Genomic DNA, 25417 nt, shown 5'->3' with positions numbered 1-25417 from the left:
AAACCCACTTACTCCGCCCTTCCAGGAAGGTTTCTTTCTGATGCCTAGGAGCTTGCTATTAGCTTTTACCTGCAGGTGGGAATTTCTCTCCTACCAAGAAGCCACATCTATTTTAAGCACCAAACCTGCTGCGATGCAGCCCAGCGCAGGACAAATCTGCAGCCTAACTCTACATAGCACAGCGAAGACCAGCTTATGTTTGGTTGTTGGCTGTTTATCTCTACCTGGCAGTTTATTCTAAGCCTGAATTAAATCTACCAAAATGAGGAGTTTGCACGCATTCTAAGTTTCTTCCAACGCTATTAACATGCCAACATCTGCACTACTGTAAACATGATTCATTCACAACATTCTGTATTTTACAGCAGCAATTCATCTGCTCCTAAAAACTCTCTTCCTGCCTCCAGATATGCTGGAAACATCAAGGTAGCGTTCCCACCATCAGCTCTGGGACATCAGAAATAGATGACACGAAAAGACCCTCAAATTCCGGCTTTCGTGTTTGAGGGATTTCTTTACCCAGCTGAGTCCACAGCCGGTCACCAGCTTCTGCTGGCAGCTCCTTCTTTCGCATACCCTTGGCCTTAGAGGAGGAAGGCTATTGCAAAAGCCAAAACTTCTGAGCTGAGAGGAGAAAAAGATTTCGGGTGTAAACTCTTACTACTCCACCCCCATTTTTACCAGTTAAGGAGCTCCTTCTACACCCCCACTTTTCTGCTGTATCGCATTAGCTCTTGGTCTTTGCAACCTAATCCGATACAGTTTTAAGCACTGCCTCTATCAGGGGAGTTTGTATTAACCACACAGCATGAGGAGTTTAACATTTGCTGCGGGTTAGCTGTATGCTGAATTCCACCCTGCAAATCAGCCCCTCTCCTCTGCATTCACCATGAGTCAGCCAGGCTCAGCCCCGGGGATCTGCCCAGCAGGACCCTCTGCAGGTGGGCAGCGTGTCACCCATCAGTACCCGAAGTCATCGGCAGTGTGAAGAGGACCTACACCCAGTCATCGACTGGGGTCACAGAGCCCAGCCCCAGTGCAGAGAGTTCAGCTCAATGCCTCAGGGGTGGTGGGATGAGGAAGAGGATGAGCTAAGACAAAACCAAATGGTTTTAGAACAAAGGGTTGAGGTTAAAGAGAAGGTAGGTTTGTTTTCCTTTAATGGAGTTGGACTTGGCGATCCTTATGGTCCCTTCCAATCTGAAATATTCTACAAAGGTTGGAAGGCATTTTGCCAGCCGATGACCTACTAAAATGAGTGAGCTGGCTCAGTGGAGATATGCAGAGAAGGGCTTTGTTCAGGGGAATGAGTGCCTGGGGAAGCTGCTACCTCTGTCCCCCCATATACAATGCAGGGAGATTAACTGGCCACAGCACGGTACTATGAATACATTGCAGGGGTTCGTGGTGAGCTTTTAAAACAAGAAGAACCAGCAAGGTTTGGAAAACGAGTGCAAAGATCTCTGACCTTCAGTATTCAAAAATATAGATGCCATCTCAAGCTTGAGGACTTAACAATGTGGGAAATACCCTGCCAGCCCCTGACAGCCTGAGGGCCCACCCAGCCCAGCACTCGGTCTTCTACAGCAATAGGAGATGCTTGTTTGGGTGATCCATGAGCACTGCTGCCCTCCCCCTCAGACGCCTCCAGCAGCTCCAGCTCCTGCCTGCATCCACCGAGGAAGCAATATTCCCCGATTTGCTTTTCCCACTGCCATTACGATTTTGCAGATCTCCATCATCCACCTCCAGCCTGAGTAGCCCCAGCATTTCCAGTCCATCCTGGAAGGGCTCTGTCCTCTCCATGGTTTTGGCTGCCCTTCCTGATATCTGCTCTACCTCCACTGCCCTCCTCAAGATAATGAAAAAAAACCCACCCTTATTACAACTCTGAGCTGACGCAGTTTGGGACAGGGTCTTTCCAGCTCTCTTGGACAACCACACACAGTTAAAAATCTCACAGCTGGTCAGAGCAGCCAGATGTTATTGCCGCAAATTTCCTCAGCCCTGTGCTCCTTCACTAAGGGGAAAACTCTGGCTTGAGCTGCAGCCGTAAAAGGGTCTGCTTAATGATATAGGGTGGATTTGGTTCTGTGCTCCTTCAAGGCTGTGCTGGCGAGAGCAGTCTGCAGATGCTCAGATATTCCCAGCCCAACCAGTGTGAACTGGGAAGCTGGGCTCAATGGGGCCATGCCCAGACGCTGCCCCGAGCATCCTGAAAGGTTAAGAAAGGCTATGCCACAGCGTGGGGCAGGGTTTCATCCTGTCCTCGATTTGCCTGTGGGATTGGAAAGGAATTTTTTCCTATTTCTCTGCCAGGCAGGGGAAAAAAAAAACCCAACACTTTGTTGTTGTTTATACTGGACAGGATTAAAGTTTTCAATATTTGTTATATTTAGATGCCTTTCAGACCCAGATTTAGGGAAACATTACGCATGATTCTTGCTCTGTTTACCCTTCGCTCCATTCCCTCGCTTTTATTGTTCTTCCAGTTTATTCCTTTTCCAATTTAGGTTAAGTTTCCCGAGGACCACAGCATAACCTCAGATTTCCCAGGGAAACCAGCACCTCTCAGCAGCAGCGACTGGTTCTGCGGCTCCATCCAGACCACCTCGGTCCTGCCTAAAGCAACGTGCATCCTTGCAGCAGAGGTTGTATTGCCAGTGATCAGCCAGGCAGAGACAGTGCAAATCACTCTTTCCTGAATCACAGCCCAAATGAGACCTTAAAGTGGATAATTCACCCCACGATAAAGGCATCTATCCACTTGAGGATGGTACTTTGTCTAGGAGCCCCCAGCCTGCCCTCGCTCCCCCCCAAAAAGGGGGTCCCAATGCCCATGATGTTGCAGGGCAGGGACCAAGGCACAGCACAGCCCTGGCTTCTCCAGGGACCATGGAATTATTGTTTCTCTTCCTTGCACCACACCTCCTGGGGAGGAAGGGAAGCTGATCATCCTGGCAGTAAAGGACTTGCAAGCAAAGCCCAGGCTGCAACATACTCTCATAAAACCTTCCCAAAGACAAGCATGTGAAAGATCACTTTATAGGCAGGGCAGACGGGAGAGAAGTCTACATCCAATGTCCACTTTCAGTAAATCATTCCATTCTATCTAGCTGAAAAAAATGTATATTTTTTTTAACTGTGTCCACTACAGTTTTCCAGAGCAGATACATGTTTTGGTGTGCTCTTCCTCCACCCTCCCTTGCGGATGAGCCAGGATGGAGTGCCTGATACCTGATCTCTCTGCTGTGCCCTGGCTAATGAAAAAAAGCTGCTCGCTTGAAGCTGCTCTGATTTATTCCGTAATAATCTCTCTGACGGGGAGTCTTTGACCTCCCCACACAGGCTCCATTAAAAGTGAGCCTGGTAGCTGGGTAAGGACAGGTAGTTATTTTCTCATGATGGCAACGGTTGTGCACAGTAATGTGCCATTTCTGCACGTTGTCTTCACCTTAAATATAAAGGCAGCCATTGCAGCAGAAGCTTACTTATTCAGTTTTTGAGGTCTGGTCCAGAACCCATCATTTGCTTTAGCTCAAAACCCTGTGCACGGATCCTGGCAGAGCTCCTGCGTGTATCTAGTTTGAAGAGCACAGGCTATCCACCCGCTCAGAGCTGAGCTTGTGCAGAGCTGCATGGAGGACCAGGATGCAAAAGGCACTTTGACTCCAACTAAGCTTGACCTATCCCTTCTGGCCACGGGAAACCCAGGAACAGATGTTTGGTGTTGGGATTTTTCTCCCAAAATATCTCTGATGTTTAATTCACATTTTACAGACTTGCTGTTTCCCTGTATAGCATGAAGGAGAGCATGCTATTGGGTTGCAGGGAGGTGAAGAAGGTAGCCAGCAGCTTTTCTCCTCTTTTTAAAGATGAATCAAGAGGAGTTTTTGTTTTTGTAAGCAGTAGGCAATTTTCCAAATGCATTCACTATGATCTCCTTGGAAGTCTTTGCTATCTTCTACATTTAAAGCAGCATTACTGTAGTCTGAATAGCTGAGCACTGAGCGTTTACAGAGCTGGGTACAGCTTTCACTAGCCCAAATGATAACACTGGGTAAAATAACCAGATGCACTTCCAAGTGCAACAGTGCTTCTGCAAGTCTTGTATCTGACTGTTTGCCCAAAGACCACAGGATTATTTGCTTGGGGTTTTTCCCCGGCTTCAAGCTGCTTGCAGTGATTAAGTGATTTCAGCCGAGATTTTTGCTAGCAGTCAGTTGTCACATTTGAAGGAGTCACTGTTATGGCGAATGTGGCAAATTTTAAGACCTCCCCACTTGCTGCATCCCCTGATTTATTTGATTTGTACAGAAGCCCACCCCTAAAGTGGCACAGAAAGATTAAGTTGCATGGCTGGTTTTACTCCTTTTTGACCCAGAAGGGAAAACTGGCTGTGTGCACTAACAGCTACGGAATGAAGCCAGAGCATTCAATCAGAAGACAAATGATGTGCAGGAAATCTCTTAGGTGACCAAATATTTACTGCACCGATGAAACTCTCCCCAAAAAAGTTCCCACTCACAAATACTTGAAATTATCAGACTTCTTCCTAATGTTTCTCTGTGTGAGTAGTCAAGAAGTTTCCTCTGGGAAGGTCTCGCAGAGCACAGAGCTGCAGCTGTGTTCCCCTTCTGCTGAACAGCCGGGAGCATCCTCTGGACATGGACCGGGAGCAGGACCCCATGCTTCTGCTCTGAACCTGTCCCCTGAGAAAAGGGAAATCTCACAGCCCTAGCTGGGGTTTGAAATTTTTATTTTTAAAAACTGTAAATAAATCAATTCTAAAAGTAACTCAGAGTCAGAGCCTTGTTGCAGCTTTTCGTCGGGGCTGGAGGGAGCGCAAAGCAGCAGTGCAGAGCAGCATTGGTGAGGAGCTTGGCCATCTGCTCCCCCTGTGCATGGGGTTTCTTTTCAGCATGTGAATCGATGAGGGTTGTTTTCTCAAATGTTGAAAAAAGCCGGCTGTTTTTATGCCCCCCAGCTCTCTGATCAGAACACCACTGTCAGAGTGAAGGAGTGACCTGCAACTGCCTCTGCACAGCTCTTGGCTCTACTGAAAGGTCCTGCGGGGCCGTGGATGTGCTTTAACCTCCACAGTGAAGGCACTGAGCACCCATCCCAGCTGCCTGGCTTTTCAAGCAACCTGTTACCATCCCTGGCATCACTCAGGCTCTTCACAGCCGTACCAGCGCGCAGCCTTGGCACCAATGCAGCTGCTGGAGCATGCATCCTCGACACGCCTTTCCTCACGTTTTGGGTGGGAGAGGGTATTTCTCAGACCGTGAATTCCTTGCAGGCTGGACAGACTGTCTGCAATTACGACATTTTTGCAGGGCACAAAGACCATTTTCTGTCAAACCCTGGGGAACACAGACGCCAGCCCTGCCGGGGGGGGCTGAAGTTGCAACGTTTCCTGTCCTCCCCTGGCCGGGGGGGGGGGGGCTGCTTGTTTTGATGGCTGGGCTCCAGAGAGGGCTGATGGGAAAGCCTTTACATACCACATTAACTACATGGTGCTGAGCTGCTGGGGATCAAGCCAGGGGGATCGCGGTGCTACACCCAAGAGCCCACGGGGATGACGGAGCTGCGGCAGCCGGATGAGTTGCCGCCTGCCAGCCGTCTGCCTGCGTGCCCTTCGCTGCTCCCTGCAAAAGCTTTTGTCAGCCTGACATGTAGCAGGGGGGGAACGGGACGACACACACGAGCACAGGCAGCTGCCGGCACCCGCCACGGCTCCAGGCAGGCTAGGAAACTTGCTAAGTGTGTTTGAGCCTCAACAGCCCAACGCGAGAAAAATAGGAGATGTTTTTCTTTCCTAGCTGCTCCCGTTGGACAGCCGGTCATTGCTAGCTCTTTCCCCTCACTCCATCCCCATGGATGGCCTCAGGCTGGCAGCTGCCACAGGGCAGGCAGTGCCCTGCCTGTTCCGGGGTGCCTGCATGGCATTTCTTTAAAGACAGGGTACTGACTCTTCGTCAGCCTTCAATATCCCAAAGCCACAGCATCTTGCCTCCCACGAAAGTGCTCAGACACCCACAACCTGGCTTCTTACCATGCCCTGGATGCTGCAAGCCGGGGACTCTGGCACAGCCAGCCAATATGCCTGGACCCCAAAGCAACTAAATACCCGCGGGACCAGAGCAGCTATGCCAGGAATGCTCTGCTGGGCCACCAGCCAAAAACGTCAACTCCTCCTGCAATGCAGCACTAGGTAGTTTGCATTGGGTGTTTTGCTCCTTCCCTTGCAATTTCTCTATTTTTGTGCTGGTTTTGCCTTGGTTCTGCACCTCAGTAATCCAAGCGTACTTACCCCTTCTTTGCAGTTCCCATATGCACATGATGGAGCCATATTTTCAGTCATCAAAGTGGAATAAAACAGAGTTAAAGAGCTTGTATTGTGCAGGTGAGTAGATGCGAAGCAGAGAGCAAGGGAAAGCTCAGCCCTTTTTTGCTCCTTGGCATGACTATAGGTACGGCACCTTACAGCCAAAGTCTTGAGAGCCTGGGAAAACACAGGATTTGGGGACCCAACTGAAATAGAAGATGACAGTAGAACCCCAAACCCTTAGCTCTGAGGATCCAAGCTCAAAGGTGGGACCCTGAGTGCCACCGGGAGAAATCTTCCGAGGGAATTCACATCAGCCCCATCACGGCACCGCGTACGACTGAGCCCTTGCTGTACATCTCACCCCACAGCAAGGGAGGAGATAGCACTTCAAGAAAATGTACAGATGTGAGGATTAACACACTGATCTCCCTCCATCCCAATAGAAAATCTGACCTGCTAGAGAGCAGCACAGTCCTGCTGCCGTAATACAGACACGAGATCTTCTGCTAAAAGTTCCCCCACAGCCAAAAATGCTGCAATTCAAAGCAAATCCTCCTGCCAGCATCTTTATTTATACAGTATCAAGTACCGATGCCATTTAACAACCCCCTCCCTTTTCCTGACATTATCTTAAGCTGCACTGCCAAATTAAGCAAACCCCACTGTCCAGCATATGTTGTTTCTCATCTTTTTCTCCTCTCCCCCCAACCACTGCCACTACCATCCCTCAAAGGGACCAAGTACAAATAATTCAGCCTCTACCACTTGGACTGGTTTTAATCAAAGGATTTGCTGGGTTTCTACCGTGTGGGGCACCTCATTAACAACTTCACACCTTTAAGAAGAAAAAAAGTGGTGTTATCCATTTCAGCATTGCTGAGCTTAATGCTAGTACCCGGTGTTTTGCACCAGGGTCCCCTCCTGAGACGAGTTTTATTTTGGTGGGGAACAAAACAACAACAAGATTTAAAAAAAAAAAAAAAAAAAAAAAAAGCAAAGCATTGCTGGCCTGAAAGGGCTTAGAGATCGGCAGGAGTGTATTTGTCAGAAAGGAGATTAGAGCCTAATGAAATTTGTCTTTGTGTATGTGTCTGTTTCTCTCTTTTCTTTTTGCGGGGGCGTCTTTGTAAAAAGCCAGGCTTATTAAAATGCAGGGGGAACCCCACACAAAAGATATTTCTTAGAGTCCAAAGGCGCACTTATTAATGCAGAGGTTTTTGCACAGAGCATGCCAGTTTTGGGAGATTTTGGGTATTGTTTGGGGAGAAGAAAGCAAGCCTCACTGATCATTTTATTTTCCAGTTTTAGTCACAGCAGCTGAAGCAAGCAGGTGCTGCAATTCAGAGCCCACAGAAAAGGGCAGGAGATGAGGGGGAAGGGAAATGTCATGAGGAAAAACTCATCTGCATGAGGGATTTTTACTATTTTGGTTTGTTAAATTGCAGCACAGTGGTGCTGTGCCCACACTCCTAGTTTCCTCCGTGACGATGGGAAGTAGCTGCTGGGGAAGCACTGCATGGGCACACCACCAGAAATCAATGCCTGTTTCAACTGCAACAGGCTGGCATCAACAGCCAGCGGGTTTAACCAAGGCATCCATTTTCCCACATACATCGCTGATGATACCAAACTGTTGGCGTGGAAGAAAATAAGGGGTTGTGGCCGAGATTACTGGTGTGGGGCACAACTCTGATTTTTTCCATTTGTTGCAAAACACAGCAGGGTCAACACCCTGCTGCAGCAAGCAAACCTGATTGCTGGTGAGCAGCACCTGCAGCAGCAGGGCTGCATAGGGGTGGTTCACCTTAACAGGGTCATAATGGCTGGGAAAATATGGTGCTGGCGCTCTATGCACATGGAGCTTTTGCATGGCTGTTGAGGCCAGAATGACAATGACAGTGATGCCAGCCCAAGAACACCAGCATGGGTTTGGGGAAAAGGAGGAGATTTGCCCCTGTCCTAAGGAGGACCTTGGCATACCTCCAAGAAAAAGTTTGCATACTGGCTCACACTTGAAAAAGCAAACCCAGGGAGGGGCGTGTTGTGCAAGTGGTTGGAACTCCACCAAGTTCTCACTTGCAAGAGGGGAAAGACTTGAAAATCTCCACGAGGCACTTTTAGTGCTTCCCATGACTCTCAGCCCTAAGGGGAAAGCCCACATCTACCTCCTGGTTGGGAAACCTGCCCAAGGCTCACACTAACAAGTGTTTCTCGAGCGGGACTTGTTTGTTATTGGCAGCAGAGCCTTTGGGAGTATTTACTCAAAAAGAGCAACAGTAGGAGTTTCTATTAACTACCTTTTGACACATTGACAACAGAGTTGGGTCCACCCAGCTGGCTTTTTTTTCCACATTGTTTGCATGTTTCCACCTGCTACAACATGAAAACTTAGAGGAAAATCTCATGTGTTTTCTTATGAGATTTTTCCTTCTGAGAAAACGTGGGAACCGGTCCTCATCTGCTGCCTCAGATGAAAGAAGAGTGTATGGAGGGTAAGCAACGAGGAGGACAAACAGACGATGAAGCAGCAAGCCCTGGGAACCAACCAGCACCAAGAACCAACAGAAAGGCATCCCAGAGAGCTGCAGCTGCAAACTCAAACTCCCCTGGTACTAATTTTTCTCTATATGTTTGATCTAATCTCATCACAACAAAAAACAGTGCCGATGCTGAGGATAAAATACCATGAGCTACCCTCATTATTAAATAATTCACATCAATTATGATTCTATGAGGTATCTGATGGCTGTATAGAAACATAAGTAATGAGAAAAAAATTCACTGTAAGCATGTTACAGAACATCAACCAACTTGTCCTGCAGAGCCCCAGAGACAGTCACAGCACATGCTCAGCAATGCCATCACATTAAGAAGCAACAAATTTGTGGGTTATAGTCACATCTCCAGTCAGACTTCTGTCAACATTTCCTTCACTTCTTGAAGGTGCAGGAGCAGAGCAGACTATAGCAAACATATTTGTGTATTTTCTAAAAAAAAACAAAAACAAAAAACAAACCACCTAACATCACCCAGCCATGACTGCCAGCCCAACAAGGCACCCCACAGGCAAGAGAAGCAGAAAGCTGAAGCTGGGCTAAAACGGCTTTCACCTTTGCTCAGAGGATATTTTAAGGGAAATCACATGGCCTGAGCCTGGGGATAGGAGTTCAGCTCAGAGAAGCAAAAGCTGCAGATGGTAACATCGAATGTCAGCCAACTTAAAACAGATATATATTTATATATATGCACAAAACAGAAATATATATGTACTCATATATAAATTTAAAGATCACAGACCTGCGGAACTCATTGCCACAATATAACCAATTTAAAGATTTTATCCATATTCGAAGAAATGATGGATATTTATGGTAGGAACTTAGTCATCCCAGCTAGGGATTTCTCCACTCTTCAAGGAGCACGTCAAGCTCCATCAATCCAAAGGCAATAAGAAATGTCAGTTATTCATCACCACCATGGGGATTATTTCCATCTCCTTCAAGCTGCCAGTTGGTGGCTGTGGGAAGCCAGACCAGGTGGACCACAACCATTTGACAGCCCCGACCAGATGCACTTCTGGGTTGCTTTCAAGCCCCAAGCCCATCCCCGGCTCCTACTGCCTGCATTATCCAGCCCCGCAGCCCACCAGATGGTGCTCTCGGTATTAGTTAATACCGAGTTAATCCACACCTTTTCCTTCCACTGAGAAACTCCAGCACAGGTGGGGTGTGGAGAAACACCACCAAAAGCAACAGATTTCTGCACTTTCCTAGAGCACCAGCCAGAATGCATAGCTTCATCCCAGGCAGAACATGGTTCAAAAACCAGAAACATGTTTTTGAAGCATCTGGAGGCGATGGTGGGTTACGAGCACTAGAACGTGCCTTCAAGCCCAAATGCAATATATGGGCCTTTACCAGTAGCACAATGTTGAGCCAAAGCATTGGGAAAGATGAGGGAAGCAAAGGTGGTGGGGAACGTGAGCATGCCCCAACACTCAGGACAATGATTCCACATGCCAATGGACCTGTAAGCTCATTGGAAACCCTCTGGTCCATCATTTCTTGAACACCTTCTCCACAGACCAGTTTCTTGAACTTTATTTATTTCCCCACAACCAAAAGAACTGGCTGGGATACCAGTGGACTTCGCAATTTCTGCTTGCTAGAGATATGAAACATTTTCTACTTTAGGGCAAATGCTGTAATAGCAAGGAGAGGTTGTGCAGAGCTGTTGAGGAATCTCCATCACCCAACATGGTCAGCTTGCACCAACATCCACCAGCTGTGATTTTTTCTGAACTCCGAGGTTCCTTTCAGCCTTCATTTCTCCCCAGTTTTCTATAAGAGGAATGTCTGCAGTTCCCATGCCCTTTGCGGACTGCCATGTTCATAATTATATCATGTCTGGAGAACTGGGCTAATGTAGGGTTGATCCTGAGGCTGTTTCTTTGGCCCAGCAGGACGGACTGTTTTCCTTCTGTGTTTCCAGCTTAACAAGGCTCTCTTTAATTTCTCCTTAATAAAACTTGGGGCAAAGGGGAACATTTAATGTGCAGTTAAATAAAAAACAGAAAGCATACCGTACTGGCCAACTTCCTAAAAACGAAGTGCTTTTTCTACAGTCATCCATGGGACGTCAGCAGCGAAATAAAGCCCCAAGCACAGAAGCCTGACCACTAAGCAAGCCGGCAGCTAACTACGTGGCTTTTGTTTTTTACCAGTAATGAATTTTTATCGCTGAGAAGCCGGAAAAGGGAGAGCATTAAAGGTTGCCTGCACGGGTATGCAGGAGCGCTCCAGCCATTTACGCCTGTAATGAGTTTTGCTGCCTCTGAGCAGAGCACAGGTAATAACAGATCATAAAGTGGGTTTACCACCCGAATTGCCAGTCTCTGAAGGTTACTAAAAGCCCGTTCAAATAAGTATGGTCAGATCTGCCTGGCTATTTTGAAATCACCACTTTCTTAACGGTTTAGTGGAAACCTCTGTTTCTCCACTCATTGAAACGGGCAAAAATCAGGAGTGGAGCAAATGGAGCCAACATGGTTTCATCCAGGAGAAGAGCCTGGCCAAAATCACTTAAGTTTGTCTGATGATTCTATTTATTTACTTCGTCCAGAGCTGTCCCATCAGCTCACTGACTAGTTATAAAACTTCCCTGTGTTATGAAAACTGCTTATATTTCATCTCCACGTTGGACAGGGTTAATCCAGCCCTGGGATGTGTTTTTTAAGTGTTGTGACTGGAAAACCCTCCAGGGCTCGGGGCCCCCTTGTTGGGTGGAAAAAGCCCTGTGTCCCAAGGGCTGAATCTCCCTGTGGCAAGGGGGGGTGCCTCCTGGGAGTAGGGCTGATGGAGGCTCTGGGGAAAAATAGCCCCGCACTCCCTTTGCTCCCCCCCTGCAGGAAACTGCCCAGAAGAGCTGTGGGTTGATTGTTTCTAGTGGCGGGGGGGAAAAAATAAATCAATTTCTCCTTTTCTTTTAGGATATGCAGTGGTGCTGGAGATAGCTCCAACAACCTTTGTTACAGAAACCCTTATTATTATACCGCTTTTCCCAAAAGAGCCTGAGAAGGTGGGCAGTGCTCTCTAGAAGAGAAAAGACACACTCACTGCTGTGGTTTCAGTGCCATGTTCTGCTGCCCCTTCATAGGGCACAGAGACCATCACTTCCCCACCTACTTTCCCCTGTCCCCCTGGGCTGGCATCACCGTCCCTGGCACAAGCACCTCCTTCAAACCTCCACCAAGACCAAAAATGCCTTTTGTGCTCAGCCTGGACCAAAGTTTCTCCTCTTTGATGCAGCCTCTGAGAGAGGGGGAGGGATTGCACTGATTTGGTGGGTGTCCTGGCATGGCTGTGGATGTTACAGATTGCTTCAGTGTTTCTCTGCTCCCTCACAGAGAAGCAGAGCACATGCCCACCCAAGGCAAGGCAGAACTACTGCAGCAAAGTTGATGCATCAATGCTGTGCTTCAAAACCTGGTCCCTGAGAATGGAGTAGCAAAATGACAGGGATGCAGTTGCTTAGGTGGGAGGTGCATGAAGCTCCTTGGAGACTCATTAATAATTTTAAGAAACAAATCTCCTTGGAGCAGTCTATCCCTGGACTTGTACTAACAGAGAGGTAGGAAGGCTACAAGGTCCTAAGACACAACCAGAAGGGTGTACACAGTGTTTGGCATAAGGGAAGATGTGCAGCTAGTTAAGAACGATGTCTAAAGCACCAAGGCCTCAAGCTTGGACTTGCCCCGAAGGATGGTGCCCCCGGCCTTGGACCACCTCTGCAGCATCCCATGGTGCTCTTGATGTGGGGCGGAGTACTCACTTCTGCACGTTTTATTTAAGAACCATTTCACCTTTCGGAGAACCCAACTCCATCTTGTGTGCATACTTTTTCATTTACAGCCAAAGAGAGAAAAAAAAGCTGCATTTCAATTGTTCATTTAGCACTTTGATTTCTCTCCATTTAACTTGCCTTTGTCTGTGTGGGAATGTGCATCTGTGGGAACGCACAATATATTTTAATGTTTTCTGCAGTTGTTTAGTGAGTCCCCTTCTGAAGCCTTATGGACCACCATGGGCTGAGAAACTGGGATGGAAGATCCAGAGAGACAGCCTCTTGCAAATCCAGTGTCATCCCTTTGAAGTCCTCAGGGCTTCCACGGCAGCCAGAAGTAATTAGTGAGAGAAAGGGATTGTAAGAGCCATGCTGGCTCGCCGTCAGCGCTTCCCACTGACTTTGAATACAGCGGAGCTGAGCCAATACCATGCACTGTTGGAATTACGACACCAAATGTCCAACCTATTTATTGAGCCCACTGCGGGGCTCGGGGGCAGCTCTCTGCAGCAGGACTTCTGCCGTCAACCTCGCACCGTGTTAGTACCAAAATTACTTAGCCTAACTACACCAGGTGTTCAGGTGCAGTGGCTGAACTAGTCACTCTATCCCTCCTGTACCACTGTCCCACCGGGTCAGGGGTGGCTGTAGGCTCTAATTTCCTTAGCAGACCAGGTTCCAGGAAGACCAGTACAGCTAGCAGCACAAGCAAGAATTACCAAGTGACTTCATGCAGTTCCTAGGTTTGCAGAGAACATCAGTACCAGATAAACAAAGTGCTCCTTACCTTACTAAACCTCTTGGTCTGTGAGTGCTTCCCCTGCCACAGGGTGCTGACCCTCAGCCACCAGGACCGCTCCTCTCTCTTGATTCGTGCAATGGCTCCCGCTGTATGATTTTATATTTCTGCTTGTCATTTTCTCCCCTGTCTATAAAGCAAAGTGGGTAAAGTTAAAGACGCTTACTTGTTTATCGCTTAAGTAGCCAGCTCTCCTGTGCCTTCCCCATTCATGGCTGCTCCCTGCAGCTGGGAGATGTTACCTTCCCAAAGACGCTTCACACATCTAGGAAATTCCCTTCTCCACCACTGAACTGAGATCAGGTCTGTAGAGTGGCTGGAGGGGATTACTTCGGGGATGTTCTGGAAGAAAAGTAGGGAAGAAATTTAAAATTTGCAGCCTGAAAACATACAAATATTCCTCCTGTTTTTTCCCTTCTAGGAATGGCTTTGAAAAGCACATTCCTGTACCTCTGTTTTTCTTCTGTTTTGCTTTCCTCCCCACTTCTTCCTGCCCCATTACCTCTTAGCAAGGTTACTACTTTCCATGACAAAGACCTTGGGCATCACCAAGGTCAGAAGGGACCTCGGGAGGTCTCTAGCCCAACCTCCTGCTCAAAGCAGGGCCACCTCAAAGCTGGATCCCAAGTTTTGCATGTGGATATGAACTGTGTGCTATAAAGATGAGCACAGATGTGACAGCAGGCTGTATTTTGGGCAGACCACTGAAATTCCCAGAGCAGCTTTTCAACAGTAAGTCCTGATTCATCCAAAATATTTTGACTTGTGGGAACATTTTGATTTTGAAGGAGTTGGACAGCAAAACCTCAGAAACATTTAAGTTTGAAACCAAAAGCTTTATTTCATCTTTTTCACGCTGGTTACTCTATCCTTTCCGTTCATTCTGATATCATTTTACCTAGCATTTAGACTGAAACTCAATGGTCCACTTCGATGAGGTCGCCCCGTGTTTCTGACTATGTTTCACAAGAGCTTCCGCTCACTGGAAAAAATTCAACTTTTCTTCCTGTTCTGGAACAAAAGCAAATAGAAAACCATCAGAAAATTTCATTCCATGTGACAGAAATTAGACTTTCTGGACAGCTTTTGTTGCCGTCAAGAAGGGTGGCTGGCTGAGACAGCTCATGAAAGCTTTGAAAGTTCATACAAAGGCTCTAAGCTGGCAATGTGTCCCCCAACCCTTGCACTGACTGCCAATATCGTGTGGATGGGATTTTTCAGGGTCCCCTCAAAGAACTGAATATATGGTTCCCAAGGCGCCTGAGGTCTCCAGTTCTGCTAGGCTCCTTTTGAAGAGTCCTAGCCCTTTCTTTTCTTTTTATTTTTTTAATTTTTTTTATTCTGCTTTAGATAACCAGAGTGGGCCTCTTGCTCATGGGAAGCATTGTTAAACGTGTCACCTCCCACCAAGAGAAGCGAAGAAGGGAGGGGGGGAAAAAGCCACATGAAGATATTAAAACAAGAAACTGGAATGCCTAAACTGCTCAGAGTTCGTTCTTAATTCACATATCCCTATTTACTATTGAAAACGGCTATTTAGCTATTTATGGCATTGTAAGAGATCACTCTTGGTTTCCGCTTAACCTCAGATGGATGGTTGGCCCATATGTCTCATGCTGTACTTAAGTAGGATGGAAAAATAAGAGTGGGTATAGAAGTGAACAGACCTTTTTGGATGGTCACATCTGGTCCCCATGTGTAAGCCCAGCCTCGTGGAAAGCCTGCTGACAGAGAAAAGCTGCATGCTGTGGTTCTAGACAACCTTCTTTTATAGATATGTTATATATATACACATACACATCCATTTTATAGATATGTGTAAATATATACACGCAGATAGACGTTGAGCAAGAAAGAGCTTTCAATATTTTCTTTTCTGAAGCTTGCAAAGCTCATTTGGCCCCACTGGGCAGCAGTGATTTATTGTGGAGTGCTATTCCTTGCATGCTGCTGGATGGCGAGAGGCTGGGGAGCAGAGGGGAACCCCAGATACCCCTGAGTCTGGCAGGGAAGGACCTGGGACAGAAAGCAGAAGGACTGGTGTGAAGTGTTGAATAAGTTTATGTGAACTTTCTAAGCTGCACGCAGAGCGCAGGTCCTGGGGATGGGCGAGACAAATGCTTTGCCATGCAGCCAGATCCACCAGCCCGTGCCCCGATGCCCACAAAGCAGAGCCAGTGCTGCTCTCTGGCCAGCAAAGTCTGTCCTGCTCCACTTCAATGGAAACGGGGTGCCTGGGGATGCCTCTGCTTAGTTTCAAAAACACCATTAGCATTTACGCACCTCCTTCTTTAACTCCAGACCTCTAATTCACTCACAATTTTCCCCATATTTGCTTTTCAGCCATCTCGCTCTCATCAGCCAGGGAAATCCACACCACCAGCTGTGAATCCATTTTTTTAAGGCCACTTGAACACTGACACTTCTTTCCTTAAGACCAGAAGCCTCCCCTTTCTCCATCTCCACGGCAGAGTTGGTGTCTTCTTCCCTTAGCACCCCAGGACCCCGACCTCAACTGTGACAGTACAAATAACACTGCTGGGATGTTACGGCTAATCAGCAGGACATCTTTAACCTATTATTAATTTGGACAGCAAACAAACAGGAACAAAACCAACTTGTGTCCTTGCTCCAAACATTTGTCTCCCAAGGAACCCAGGCTAAATACAGTATTAAGAAGGGAGCAAGCCACAACTGTGCGAGCACTGCCGATGACCTGGTGCTTTGCTGAATTAGGGCCAACTGCCTCCTAATATTAAATCCTTGTCAGGGGAGAGATTGCTGCTGGGACTGAAATACACTTGGATGGGATAAACCGAAGCACAAAACAGGCACTTGAAGGAGTATTTCCCCTTGGTGAGACCATAGATTTTTTCACTGCAGATCCAAAAGGCATCCACATATTACTGTAAATCAGAATTTTTGTGGCAGCTCCGGGGGCGGGGAGGTTAAACACTTATTTCCCTTTTTGCTTTCATGTTTGAGATAGGTGTCTGATGCCCCTGCATCTTTCTGAACCCCCATCCTCAGAAGACCTTCTGCATGGCCCCATCCAGTGACCCCTGCGGCAGAGAGAATTAATCCTCCCTGCCACGCAAACGCACACAGCAAAACCCAACAACGCAGCCCTGAGCTAGCAATTAGGTTTGGAAGAGCACATCAAGCAGTGAGCCAAGTGATCTCAAGTGATAGAGCAGCCTCGAGCCCCCAGGGCAGCTGACTCAGGAGCTATTTACACTCACACTATCACAAACATTTCATCTCATCCCCTAGTTCACCACATGCCATGGCTTGGAGCAGACTGTCAGCCCTCCTGTGGAGGTAGTAGCTCCTATGGATGCCATGAATCCTCACCCCAGCCTTCAGGGATAGCTAAGGCATCCACACAAGCTCACTTTTCCCCACTGCTGTGCAACAGAATACACTGGGAGCCTGATACCCTGCAAGATATTTTTTTGGTGGGATGGGGATGCCAGCAGCCATATGCTGCCTTTTGCAAGGGCAGGGATCTCACCAATCTCCTGTTTTCTGAACCCAAAATGGGATGGGCGGAAGGATGTGCCAGCTTTTTGCAAGCCGTGGGGACAAACGGGTGTATATGGAGACTGTCACGAGGGAAAGAGGCCAGGTAGAGAGCAGAAGATAGGCTGGCAGTTAGAAAATAGTGGGAAAACAAAAGAAAACAAACACCAAAAACAAAACAACAACAACAAAGTGGAATTGGTGGAAAGTATTACAAAACACCACCCCACTTCCTTCCACAGCCAGTGACTACAAGACTTCCTTTGCCATCTATCGCATTAGATGGTATTTTTCTTCATCGACTCATCCTCAAACCGTGTGGCAATGCCTTGGGGCAGGATCCACGGCGGACTGGGTCTGAGCCGGCTAGTCTGCAATGTGATGTGCCCAGCAGCTCCTTCCAACATGGCAATGCTTGCCTTATGCTCACAGGCACCAAAGGGCCAGCTTGCCTGCAAGGCATTTTCTCCATCCCCAGCAGCTCTTTTATGCTCCTGAGCTAGTCTGCTACGGAAACTAGGTCAGGAATTCACATCAGCAAGGATGCAGGCTTATCCATCATCTGCTTTTTTTCAGGAGAACCCTGCTCACAGTACCTCTTTGTGCCACATTGGTGCAAAAGGGCCCAGGACTGATAACTGACCTGCTTTTCTCTGCTGGAAAAAGATTGTCACATCTTCCTGTGCAAAGCTGCCACTCTGAGGCCCTGATTTAAACCAGAAACTGTTGGTGGGGTTTTTTTCTCTGCTTTTTCGAAGGACCTGAAAATGATCTTTCAATAGGCAGTGATAAGTACCAAGGAATCATGAATATTTGCATTAGAAGCTGCCATTTGTTGTAAAAACAAAGAAAAAAAAAATCCCAATACATGCTCAAAGACTCCATTTTCCCCTCAAGCAAACCTCAGAATGGTTTTCAACATTTTCTTGAAGTTTTACAAGTCAAATCATTCTAGTCTGAAATACAATATTTCTACAGCATCTACCGATATGGAACATGCTGTTCAAATAAGCCTGCCCGTGCTCATAAGTAAGCAACACGTATTAATTGCTGCTGGCTTTTTCCAGGGACAGGAACATGGTTCCACAAGGGTATTAAAGCAAACATTTCCCGAGTGTTTGCTCATTTTTATCCTACAGAACACCAAGTAAATGACCAAAAAACCATGTTGTTAAGAAGTTGAGTAAGCATTACATTTTCTTTCCTTTAGATCAGGCCATAACTCTTGCAGCAGGGGGAAACTTCTGTGGCTAAAAGTGATAATGAGAACCAGGGTTTGAAGAAATGGTCCTTACACCTTGGATAGATGCTGTGGACCCTCTGCTTGGGAATGGAGGGCTGTTTGGGGAGTTCATAAGAGATGGGCTTTGTTCATATGCAAAATTCTTTGTATTTCCAAACAACACATGCAACTTTTCCTGATTTTCTCTAGCAGTAAACTTGACTCTGCCGAAATCAGAAGCAATTGGATTATGCAGAACATATATAGGAATTGAAAAGTTGTCAGGTTTCCCTCGCCCCAGGTCTATGCTATGCACAAATCTGGAAATCGGCAGTTTGCAAGATAGAGAAATTCCTGGGGATCATCCAAAATAAAAAGTAATTTTCCTATTACAAGCAAACCAGAACTAGAGCTGCAAATTCAACCCTTTTAAAAACTGAGCTGCGGTTTGGATGAGACACCCTGAATCTGGATCAGTTGACTCCCATTTTGATGTGAGAACCCAAACCAGATTGGTTTCATAATACCGCTTCAGATGTGGCTGAAAAATTCATGTGAGCAACGGAGCTTCCAATGTTTTCCTGCTTGCAAAATGGCTGCAAGTCCTAGTTTGAGCCAAGGAGCATGAGCATTGCTAGCAAAATCTGTCAGCGTCAAGTCTAGGACCACATTTTCAATGAGGTTACAAGCCTTTCTGAAACCTAATTCCCAACCAAACTGCCCCACGACAGCTTTCCATAGCTTTCTTGGAGGCTAGCTCAAGCCCAAAGTTTTGTATCCTTTTGGAAAGATGGTTTTGGAGGCAAACATTTTCTTCGTATACTTGGCTCTCCTTCCAGTAACTGCTGTAAATGTTCCAGTCTGTTTTGCAAGCTACAAAACGTTTTCCATTTGCAAACTGAGCAAGTTTTAATTACTCCCATAATTTTGCCTGGAAGGGAAAAGCCAACCGTATTAATCAGATAATGAGAGCAGTTGCTCCGAGTACCATACTCCCAAATACACAAACCAGGGTATGATCTCAAAAAATAAACCTAAAGCACTGTTTGGATTATACGAACGTGTCATAAAACAAAGGAAAATTGACTTTGGAGCCTTCTCTCTAACTTTGGGTCTTACATACCCTCAAGGCTGCCTGCATATAACCCCGTTACCTCCCTATCGTCCAGCCCCAGCCCCTATCTCTGCAACAAGGGCCTCTGCCAAATACTACTTCTAGCTATATCTGAAGGATAAGGCATACAAAGCTATAGCACATTCAAATAAAGATTGAAAATCATTTCCTTAAAGGAAGGAGCTATCCCAGTTTGTCTTCCCCACCTTTTGATTATACAGCTCAGATTAGGGATAGTCAGGAAATTACATCGTCTTTGGAAAAACACAAAAAAAATTAAAGAAAAGACAAAAATATCAAGGAAAAGGAATTTTTTTAAATTCCTGCCAGAAACAATCCCAAAACTTTTTCGAGGTTTCAAAGGCTCAGTTACATTTTTTTATTTTTTTTTAAGTTTTAACGTAACAAATAGCACTTTGCACATGCTTCTTGTTTTTAAACAAAACATGGGTCACTATAAGAACGTGCATCTTTTCTTCCAACTTAATGTTTTACTATTGAAGACAGGTGGATACTGACGACGGAGCCACCAAAAGCCAACATCTGCCCCATGATCTACAGTAGATCTTGAGTACTATTGAGAGGACTAACCTGGCTCTGTGTATTTATGACCAAAGGGAAGAATTTTTTTACTTTTAGAGCAGAAGTTTATCCCTAATGCTTTTTGATGAACAACTGACCTACAGAAACACACATTTGCCACTGTAGTGTGTGATCTTTGGTTTTTCTAAGCTGAAAGGCAAGCAGGCTGAGCATCCTCTGAGCAAAGGTAAGCCCTTCTGGGTAATAAAGTAGGAAAAAGAGACATTGCCATGGAACACATTGTGCCTAAACACAGGATCTATGATTCTACAATCAATCAATCATCGGTCAGTTACTATGGACAAACCTGTTGTTTCACCTCTGCTCCTGACAAAACTCCGTGGGGAAGAGGGAAAGAGCAGAGCTTTCCGAGGGATGGAGATGAAACACAGCTCAATTATTTACTTCCAGTGTTAGATTAACCGCACTATGGGAACAACAGGGCCAGGTGGTTAAAATACGTTCATCAAAATGATTTACGTCTGGCTTTTGTAAGAAGATATTATATGACAGGCTATGCCATGCTCAGTTTAACTCAACCCGAATGGTCTTAGCACTGCCGATTCCCTGCAGCTTACACGTATATGTGATTTTTCTCTTGGACCAATGTGGTGAAAAAGCAAGTTAACTGTGTGCTTCTGCAAAGAGGATCTTTCAGCTCTCCATCACCCAGCTGCAATGATTTGCAAGCCATTGCCCCCACAGGCCCATGTCACCCAAATCCTTGCGGCAGAGGCAAGCCTGGCCCCAGGTTTTGGGGCTGAAATCACAGAGAGGCAGGAGAAGTGCCCTGCAGAAAGTGAAATGAGGGCAAGCCGTCAGCACTGAGCTGGCACTGGAATAAGTCTTCCTTACAGAGATAATCAGATCAGTCTTGTCTGACAACACGCAGTCAAGGGGGGCACATGCGAGGCTGGCTGCAGACGAGGGGACCTGCCGGAGCTGGCAACACAGCGAGGCGCACACACAGCACCCCCTCGTATTCAGCAGGGGATCAGAGCTCAATATAATTCTGTTCAATTCAATAACAAAAAACTATGATGTTTGCCTTCAGACCCTTCCCTCCCAGCACTAATGGTTTGTATACCATAGCCCTGTTTACATCCAGGGCTGTGCATGCACCGTCACATCACAGGACTTAACTCCTGATGAGCAGCTGGCAAAGAGGATGCTTTTACCCCCCAAAATGGACACCTCTCTTATGGAGGCTGGGCACAACACTGGTGAAAAAACATTAAAGTACCTGAAATTCCTGGTGACATGATCACTTTTCCATGCACAGGGCACGAAATTCTCTGTCACATACCATGACTCCCTTTAAAAGCAAGGTACCACTCTCACTGCAAGCTGCCGGGGAGGCACAGCCAGCTCTGCCAGCTCCTGGCTGGCCCAGCAGAACAGGAGAGAGTAGCTCTCTGACTTTCTGATCAACTTCCCTGGCTTAAGCTTTTGCAGCTGTCCTATGTTGAAAATATACACCCAAAACCTTTGATGCTGCTGCTGCCTTGTCCTTTCTAAGGAGAGGAATGTGGTCTGAGCATCCCAGTCCTGTGGGAGAGGATCCCCCCATCTCACAGCTTAACTAAACCCCATGGGCACAATCCTACTCGCTGTGGCATTGGTAACGGTCCTTTAGTGTTCCTCTATAAAACAAAATCTCAGTTCCGTGTTTATCACGGTATTAAGGCCCATGCTGTGCAGGGTGGCCAGGGTTGATGGGGGGTGCAGCTACCCGGAGTAGGCTGGCTCGTGGCTGAGGTGCTCTCTGCAGCTGGCTCCTCTACAAAAAAGTTCCTGCACATTTGGGGCTCCAGTGGGATGCCTTGTTGTCACTTGTATTTGGGGGAATGACAGCAGCACAGTGACCACAAGGAAATCCCTTCTTGCCAGGCCAGCAGATGCCAGCCATACTGTGGAAGGAAGGAGCAAGAGGGAGAGATTTCAATGTCAGGGGCTGCAGAGAAGCCACTAAATCTTATCTATCCCGTTTTTTAATATTTGCCCTGGCATGAGAATGACTGAATGGAGAGTGACCCCTCGAAACAGCAAGGCAGAGGGGAGCAATGTGAAGTCCCACCTTGTGGGGTAAAGTTTCCCCCTACAGCTCAAGGGCTGCACCAGCCAGACCCTCCCTGGGGTCTTCAGGCCCCCAAGCATGGCAACCTCCACCCTTTCAGAGAGCAGCCCCGGCCCTCTGATCCCATCCTGGTTTTACACAGCTTCGCACTAAGCCTCAGTAATCTGTAAAACACCCGGTTCAGCAGAGATGGTGATTTCCCAGAGGGGGAAAACGCAGTGATGCCAGCACGGTGCTGTGACAGGCAGTGATGGCATGGTGGCTGCATGGAAGAGACACGGGATGGCATGGCACGGTGGCTTGCCCTCCCCAAGCAGTTCCCACCACCTCCATCCCATCCCTCTTCCCCGTGCTCCTCTCCTAGCCCTGCTGCTCCAACTCACTGCCTGAACAACCTCTTTCAAGAAGCTCCTGGTTATTCACTTTAAACAACCCTCCCCAGGGAGCACTCATTAGATACGAATCTTAGAGCAACACCCAGCAAAGTCTTCACAAGTTTTGGCACGTGGGCATTTGAGACAGGCTGGAGAAAATCTGTCCCTCATCCCCAATCTAACAAGCATCTTTGGACCGGGGTGAACGCGAAGCATCAGTTTGTTTTCTTTTGTTATTACTGAAGATCAAGTCAAAGCCAGGAGAACGGCAGAGGGTCGCCGGTGTCAGCAGGGAAATGGAAGAGGTCAAAGCAGCATCATTAGCAAAGCAACGCACCACACGCTGGCTCCCACATCTGAAACAAAGGAACCCAGCCCAAGAAGCCCCTCTCCTTCCATCTTCCCTCTCCAAGAAGCCTCCATCCATCCCCTCCAAGAGGAGTCCGCAGAGGTCCGAGCTCCACCCCAGAGCTGCAGGACCCTCACAATGCCAGCAGCCCCTACACCATCCGCAACATCCCGGTCACCACTCTGCAGCAACAGAAACACTTTCATGAAACATCCCAAAGCAGCAAATACTTTTGGCTAGCTCTTCAGTGGGGTAAATAGGTGCAGCTTGTAAGTGTGAGTGAAACCACACTTTTTTGTTTCTGATCTGGTGACACGGCTTGTCCTAACCTCATTTGTCTCTTTGAAACATCAGCATCACACAGCAAATCATGCTACTTAGCCTACAGAGCAAACCACTGCTTCAGCTCCCGATGGCCAGAAGACGATGACAGTTTTACAGCAGCAGACACCTGCTGCCTTTGACCTGGGGGCCATACGCTGCTGGGGCTCATCTGCCAGAGCCCTTGGGCAACCCCCAGCCAGGACAGGTCCCCTGGGAGCAGCCCCTCAGTGCCCAGCCACCCTTGGTGCTCACTCCCGAGCCCCATTTTTTCAATATGTCATTCACCCTGTCCCGACACTACCAGGTTGGCGTAAAAAAACCCATCTAAACCATCTTTTCAAGGATCAGCCTTTAGACAGGCTTAAATCCTAAAACTCTTGCCAAGTAGAGGCTGACTTCCCATATCCACCAGAAATAATTCCAGCTGCCTCACGGAGCAGGCAGGAGGCTATCCTGCAGCCTCTTGTGGACCAGAGAAGTGCTCCTACCAAAGCCTGGCAACCATCATCCAAACATCATCACTCAAGAACAGCTAGAGCACTGACATATACTTGTAAAACATTGCTTTTTTTTTTTTACTTTAAACACTTGATTTAATGTTATGTATTAATATAAGTATTATTTAATATTCCACCCCTCCCTTCAAGCAGCATGAGGTATCCCGTAAAACATACAAGCTGGCAGATAACAGTGATTTCTTGACCTTTTCTGCACTGATCCCTATTTCATAAACACCATCAAGGCACCTCTTACTCTGCTCCTCAGTAAATTGAACAGCCCTAATCTTTTTAACCTCCTCCTCTACCTGTGGAAGACTTTCCAAGCTCCTCATCGTTTCTGCCTGCCTTTGCCAGCCCCACTCCAATCACGTTACCCTCTGGCTTGGGCACAGCAGAGCTCCCCCAAGGTGACAATGCTCCTGTCAGTTTATAGGATGTCATTCAGATACCCTCAGGATTTCTCTCCAGCACTTAATTCAGTCAAATACATCCTGGAACAGTAGCCAGGCACCACCGCCCAGTGCAGCATCTGGGAATAACCAGTTCTACTTAGAGTGTAAAGCTGGACATTTCTGCCATGGGAGGAAGAGGTGAAAAAGTTAAAACTTGCCTCCAGGATCATCATTTTCAGGTTTAGAGTTAAAGGTTGACAGGGAAACGACCATCTCCCTCAAGCCCTCAGACACAGATACCAAGGATCCCAGTTTCCCCCATTTTGGGTGTCCTTAGGACATGTTAACGGCACTCATCACAGCCCTACAGCTGGAATTGAAATGTCACCTCTGGAAGGTCAACAGCACAGCACCAACGCACTCGGCAGCCTCTGGGCAGTCCTGGCAGCTCCTGGCACATGGGGATGTTTAGGGACTTCATTTTCACAAAAAGGATGGATTTGGCAACCCTCCAGTCTCCGGTGGCTGCTCTGAGAAAAGTATTTTGCCATGCAGCATCCCTGTAGCTGAGGGAGAAGAGTATTTTCCTCTTCCATGCTAATTTTCTCTGGTTTTCTACTAACAAACCAAACCAGTTTTTAAAGAATGAAATGAAACCAAAAGCAAAATTATTTTGCTTTTCTCACAAATCCCCCTTCCCCTTTCCCTGGTGAGGAGATGGAAAATTATATGGGAGGCAGAAGAAAAATAAGGAGAAAGTGTTATTTAGAATACTTTTCTGCATGAAAAACTAAAAAAAAAAAAAAAAAAATTAATCAAAAAGAGCTGAATTGCCATGCTTCTCCTGGGGTCACCTCATCCCTCTAAGCCTCTCACCCTGCAGTGATCCAGATATTTGCACGCCTGCTCATGCTGCAGCCTTTGGGCTTTCCTGCAGTATGACGATTTAAACCGAAAAGGCAGAGATTGCAGACAGAAGAAGGGGAGGAAAGAGCAAATCTGATCCCTCCAAAGATAAATACTGTCTCCTGGAAACTGGGATGGCTGTAAGCCTCTTGCAGCTCATTGCTCCAGAGCAAATGAGCTGGTGGTCTCCACCCAACGATGGGCAAACATCCAACCTTCAGACCCTCTGTTCCAAAATGCTGGCAGCTGTTGAATGTCCTAGCAGCGTCTGCTGGGCAGAGAGAGCATCCAGAGATGGGACACATGCACAAGCCCTCGCCATCCCTGAGGAAGGGCAGAGGTGGCCAGCCCTCTTTTGCAATGCACGGTAGCCCACAGCATGGTGAAGATGGTGCCCTGGGTGCATGCCAGATGTTCCCTTGTTTTCCTTAAAGGGTAAGGGAGCTTCCCAAAAGAAGACCATGCAAAAGAAATGAAGGACTGAGTCCAAGACCAGGCAAGATCTAATCAGCCCAGCTTAAATTCCTATGTCACATCCAATTAGGCCTTCATCCTAAAATGGGATGCGCAACTCAATCAA

At 47.2% G+C, this 25417-nt stretch overlaps 1 long non-coding RNA gene across 1 annotated transcript in view; it reads right to left on the bottom strand.

The window, feature by feature from the left end:
• The window catches only part of LOC130154262 (uncharacterized), a 79816-nt gene that overhangs the window by 46155 nt on the left and 8244 nt on the right, over positions 1-25417 (bottom strand). Inside the window, exons 2-4 of the long non-coding RNA XR_008823663.1 lie at positions 14374-14486; positions 13718-13817; positions 13464-13605 (exon numbers count right to left, since the gene is read on the bottom strand). This is a non-coding gene — a long non-coding RNA (uncharacterized LOC130154262). The remainder of the gene's footprint in view (positions 1-13463; positions 13606-13717; positions 13818-14373; positions 14487-25417) is intronic.

Source organism: Falco biarmicus, chromosome 8 (genome assembly GCF_023638135.1).
Source record: "Falco biarmicus isolate bFalBia1 chromosome 8, bFalBia1.pri, whole genome shotgun sequence".
In the NCBI taxonomy this organism is placed as follows: domain Eukaryota; kingdom Metazoa; phylum Chordata; class Aves; order Falconiformes; family Falconidae; genus Falco; species Falco biarmicus.
The sequence above is the reverse complement of the archived record's forward strand: the minus strand, read 5'-3'. Positions and strand labels throughout refer to the sequence as shown.